The sequence below is a fragment of the Patella vulgata genome, chromosome 6, assembly GCF_932274485.2.
Source record: "Patella vulgata chromosome 6, xgPatVulg1.2, whole genome shotgun sequence".
In the NCBI taxonomy this organism is placed as follows: domain Eukaryota; kingdom Metazoa; phylum Mollusca; class Gastropoda; family Patellidae; genus Patella; species Patella vulgata.
The window spans coordinates 5899318-5905317 of NC_065884.2; positions in this window are offsets into that span (position 1 = coordinate 5899318).

Below are 6000 nucleotides of genomic sequence, written 5' to 3' on the forward strand. Positions count from 1 at the left end.
CTTACTTTGATATTCATGGGCCCCATAGACTCTTAAGAATTATGGGCTCTGGGGCGGCGCATTATCCAGTGCACACCTCGCCTGATGCTCATCTAAACAGAGAGAGAGAGAGAGAGAGAGAGAGGGGGAGAGACTCAACACAAACTAGGTTATTTCGGGTTGACTAACGTGTAGTTCAGTTTTATTTCAATGATTCGCTTGCACGCACGGATCTTGAGCTGTGGGAGGAAAACGGTGCACCCGGAGAAAACCCAGGAGGCTTGACAGGCGACCATTCAAGCGGGAAATCGAAACCATCCTCGTGGGTTTTCTCCGGATCCTCCGGTTTCCTGCCACTGCTAAAAGACCCCTACGAGCAAGCGAAGTATTGGAATGAAATTCAACCATGTGTTAGTCTCGAACTGACCTAGTTTGTGTCGAGTGGACGTTAAACCCACCTCTCTCTCTCTCTCTCCTCTCTCTCTCTCGCTCTCTCATTTCTGTAAAGTGGATTATAGTTTTAATCCTTTTGTATTTGATAATCCCCATGCTTGACTGCTCCTAGCATAAGTACAATAGCGGTGTAGGGGTGCGGGGGGGGGGGGGGAGATAACGGCGAAATACATATATCATACGGATGTAAATACAAAAACGATTTTCAGTCAATTGTTTATAGGTTTATACTGTAATAGCTAATTAATAAACTATAACACATACTTATGGAAGAACAATTACTGATTTATTTGGGCGACGTTTCGAAGAGTATTCTCTCAACTTTTTCAAGCAAGGGCCTGGCAAGGACAGCTGTCTAGTCCTTCGGATGGGACGAAAAAACCGATGTCCCGTGTATACATTGGAATGCACGTAAAAGATCCTTTGAAAGTTGGAATTCGATATAAGAGTAGGCGATAGTGCCGCTGCCCGGGAAAAATTTCCCTCATAGCACACTGTATGCCGTATGCCCGTCTTCATTAGCCCATTAGGAGCAAAACAGTAGGACGTTAAACCCCATTTCATTTCATTTGCTTGATAACGTTGAGAGAATACTCCTCGAAACGTCGCCCAAATAAATCAGTAATTGTTCTTCCATAAGTATGTGTTATAGTTTATTGCTCTATCCAGTTACTAAATGCCTCTAAAAGATCAATATCTAATTAGTTATGTATGGCGAAATAAGTGATCAGTCCTAATTGAATTGAAGTATTTTGTGTCTGCTTATTCCAGTCTACACATCTTTAGTCTCGTTCATCAAATTATGTATTAAAAAAACACTTACAATGGTAGTAAAAACACAATAATATTGGAATATGTCAAACTTGCATCACGATTCGTCAATTGGAACGTATATTATAACCATTTATATACATGTATATAACATTTGAAGCCAAAGGCAATACTTGCAATTTGCAGATTTAACTCTTGTATAATGCCTCTCTTTCTCTTTAAACCAAGACGGTTACATTTTAAATAAACAAATTGAAACGAGACTGGCATGTCACCAATATGGCCGTTTTGTTATTTATTGGGTTATATCGAGGCATGTTCATGTGACATTTAAACGAAATCGTGATTTTAGTTATTGATTGGAATTCAGTCTTTCTAGAATAGTGTTTGAAGTTTTGCTAGAGTTGTCAGAATTTATTTAAGGACCTTATGTGTTTTTTTGATTTGTCACTTTAAATCGACGAATATCACGTTGTAAAAAAGAGACATTATTCTTAAGTAGCCATTTAGTGACACGAATCAAACGAGGTGATGGTCTATAAAAGCTCCAATTTTCCTACACGCTTATCACATAGTTCCCACGGATCTTGTAACAGAAGAAGTTCTCTGGATTTAACGTACTTGTCGTAGAGAAGTCTTCTAGAGGATTCAACTATGGCCGCTTCCAAGTTATTGCTTCTCGCGCTTTTTGGGACTCTTTTAGCAGTGACGCTGGCTTTACCATCGAACTACAAGGAGATTGACTCTCTGATAGAAAGGACGAAACGTAATGCCAGCCCAGACAGCAACAGTCGTAGCGATGAAGATAGTGACAGCAGAAGCGACGAAGACAGCGATAGCGAAAGCGACGAAAGGGAAAAACGTAGTGCCAGCCCAGACAGCAACAGTCGTAGCGATGAAGATAGCGACAGCAGAAGCGACGAAGACAGCGATAGCGAAAGCGACGAAAGGGAAAAACGTAGTGCCAGCCCAGACAGCAACAGTCGTAGCGACGAAGACAGCGACAGTCGTAGTGAAGAAGACAGCGATAGCGAAAGCGACGAAAGGGAAAAACGCAACGCCAGCCGTGGTAGCGACAGTCGTAGCGATGAAGATAGCGATGAGGACAGTGATAGCGAAAGCGACGAAAGGGAAAAACGCAATGCCAGCCGTGGTAGCGACAGTCGTAGTGATGAAGACAGCGACAGCAGAAGCGACGAAGACAGCAGATTCGACTAAAAACGTTGACCCCGAACGTTCTGGTAGGCACACAATGTGACACGGACATCCCGGTGAATTAATATAAGAATATAGAAAAAAAAACAATCAAAACAATCCTTAAATATACGTTCATGATGTAAAATGATTCGGAAATGTTTATAAATATATTTAAATTGAAATGAGTTGTCTTCTAATTTCAAACCACATTTGTTATTTATTGGTCGATTCAGCACGCACACCTGTCTCTGTGTTCTGGACATTAGCTTTGTCTACGACAGTTCAGTTCTAAACCTGAAGTTTATTATTGAATTCAAAATAAAGAGTGGGCCGTCGCTCCGATGTCCGGGCGAAATTCCCGGTCTACACAAAAACAACGATAATGGCTATGGAAAGGGGGAGTGAATAGACCCTAGCTACGAGAACGTGGCTAAAGACTTTGAGATATACTGGCGTGTCCTTTTGTTTAGCTACGATTGGGTGCCTGTAGTGTCACCTGGCAAACTTAATTTCTTTATTAATGCATGTAACAGCTAAAATATAAGTTAATTTTATTCTATTAGATCTTATTACACATACGCAGCCCAATCTACTGAAACAACTTTCATTTATTGTCAATTAAAGATACATTAGTTAAGAGTTTAATAAATAGTTGGTCATTCTTGCTATAATAATTCAAAAATAGATGATAAAAAAAAAGAAAATATTGAAAATTCCATTCAAATTACCTCATTCTCAGCCAAGTTATCATTGTTTGTAGTTTTGACAAGATGTGTGCACAGTGGTAACCAGGGCACTGGTATAATCGGGACTCAGCCTCGCTTTCCCATTTTTAAATTAAATTTTTAAATGGCGAACCGTTTTAATCTAGTTAAAATCTCGAGTATCCGATGCCATCGAGAATCGATAAGTGTCTTGTTTTGTTAATAAATGTCTAATTAATAGTGTATATAACATTTCAGGCCTAAAGAAAGACCTGCAATAGGCTGATTTAGCTCTTGCATAGTGTATGTTTATACAAATCGAGCGGTTTTTTTTATCAAAATTGATACGGACATTTATAATTACGTTGATTACTCCTGCGCAACTCGGATCAGGTTAGTACATTGAATGGCTATTGTACACGAGGCCCCGCCTTTATGTGTTATTATCGTTTCGATTTAAAACGAGGGGTTTGTACCCGTGTCAAGTAGGATTTTCTACATCATTGTAGTTGGATGTGGCATAAATGTTATCAATCGTTGTTTTGAAGAAAAAATTGTCAATTGTGCTTATTTGAAGCCCGATGTGATAAGCGTTGGGGGTTTGCCAGTTGAAACTATATAGCACCATCTCCTATCTCGAAACACAGAGGTTTGAGACATGAGGTTTCGTATCTAATTAGGCTCCTATTGTAATATATCGGCCTCAAAATGGTTTTGCAAGAGCCACAATCACACACACACAGATTGCCAGTTATTGTCCCAGATGTGATTGGGTGACGTACTGGAAGGGGGGGGGGCGGTTATCGCGAGGGTGTTGGATCAGAAGGTCATTAATTGAGTTAAGTGTCGTGGTTTCGATTCCCTACTTGTACGTGACAAGGAGTCACCTGTCCAACCCCGTGGGGTTTCTCATCTGAAGGTCGTCTTGGTTCCTCCAGCTCCTAGAGAGACCCCTACGACGAAGCCAAAAATTGAAACAAAAATTGAACCATATGTTAGTCCCGGAAGACTTTAAACTGCTATGCACCTACTGAGCTAATGAAAACGGATATACGCCATAAAGTGTGCTATCAGGAACATTGTGCCCGGACAGCCACGCCACAGCCTACTCTTATATCGAATACCAACTGTAAAGCGTTCGTTTACACGTACGCCAATGTGTTCACGGGAACTCGTTTTTTCCTATCTGAACGACTACACTGATACCCCCTTATCTAGTCTAGTTAGTTTAAAGAAACATTATGGGAGATTAGATAAAGAGCTGGCAGTTAAGAATTAGATAAAGTAAAAAATTTCAGTCAAATTGATGCACTCTGAATTTAGCGATTGAATTTTCGACCTTGCCTCGATCATCATTACTAATGTCGGTACGATAAACAAAACATAGTCTCGATTTTCCATTTCATGATTAAATCATGAATGAAAGTTGAGCAGCAAATCAGATCCTAATCCAGTATATATCGCAGGCTAGCGATAACATCGGGATTTGATTATGGTCTGGATAAGTTAATTAATGTTTAATTAATAATTTAGATAACATTTCAGACCTAAATAAAGACCTGTAACAGGCAGATTTAGCTCTTGCATAATGTATGTTTAAAACTTATTGTATTACATCGTCATTCCATTGTACAATACAAAGGATTAGACAAAAGTTCTAACAACTTACTTATAGACGAACAATTACTGATTTATTTATTCGACGTTTCGAAGAGTATTCTCTTAACGTTTTCACTTGCTTGATAACGGGGATCACGTGGCTAAGTGGGTAAGACGCTGGCTCACTAGCCTGGAGGTCGGATGTTCGATCCCTGCATTGGCCGAGAAAGTTGATCGAGATTTTCCGGCGTGGTTCCCCCCTGTCAGTGATGCAGGACGGAGGGCCTGACAAGGACAGCTGTCTAGTCGTTCGGATGGGACGAAAAACCGAGGTCCCGTGTATACATTGGAATGCACGTAAAAGATCCTTTGGCAGTTGGAATTCGATATAAGAGCAGGCGATAGTGCCGCTGCCCGGGCAAAATTTCCCTCATAGCACACTGTATGCTGTATGGCGTATGCCCGTCTTCATTAGCCCAGTTTAGGAGCAAAACAGTATAGAACGTTAAACCCCATTTCATTTCATTTCATATGCCTTATAACGTTAAGGGAATACTCTTCGATACGTCGCCCAAATAAATCAGTAATTGTTCTTCTATATAGTCCGGTGACTGAAGGGGGGGAATCGCCACCCGAGCTGTGAATTTATGAGACCAAGTTTTTCTAGACCAGTTTTTTGCGTAGATTCCGCATCTGGGTGGTGATCAGGCGTTTGAGGGGGCGTTTGCGAGATATAGGGGGTCAAATATCTACAATGGGGGGTGGGGGATGTCATTATGTTGACATAATATATTAATAAAACATAAATTTCTAGGACTGCCCATCTATAAATAAGTGTTTATGATGCCCCTCGACAACTGTTTTGATTTATGGGGAGGTGGGGTGTGGGTAGCAGGTGTTCGCGTGTGGAGGGGTGGGGTGGGGATAAAATTGGCGGGGAAATGAGTTCACGTTGATTTAAATGATGATTTTCTAAGAGCTTGATGAAACATCTCTAAATATGTTTATAAGATTCCTATTGTATGGGGGTGGAAGCGGTGAGGGGGGGGGGGGGGCGGTGCGGGTGATGGCGGGTGGCAACATGTATTTTTGTGGACAGGAATCATTTCGTTCATAATTGAGCTTAAAGTGGTATGTCGTTAGCGTTTTCATTCAAAATATTAAATTATAATGGTACTTTTCAAGAGATCTAGAAATGTAAATCAAAAACACATTAACTCAGAGATATGTTTAGTTGTTAGTTTATTCTTTGTCTTCATCAGAAGATTCAAAATCAAAAGTTCATATGAGTGAGATA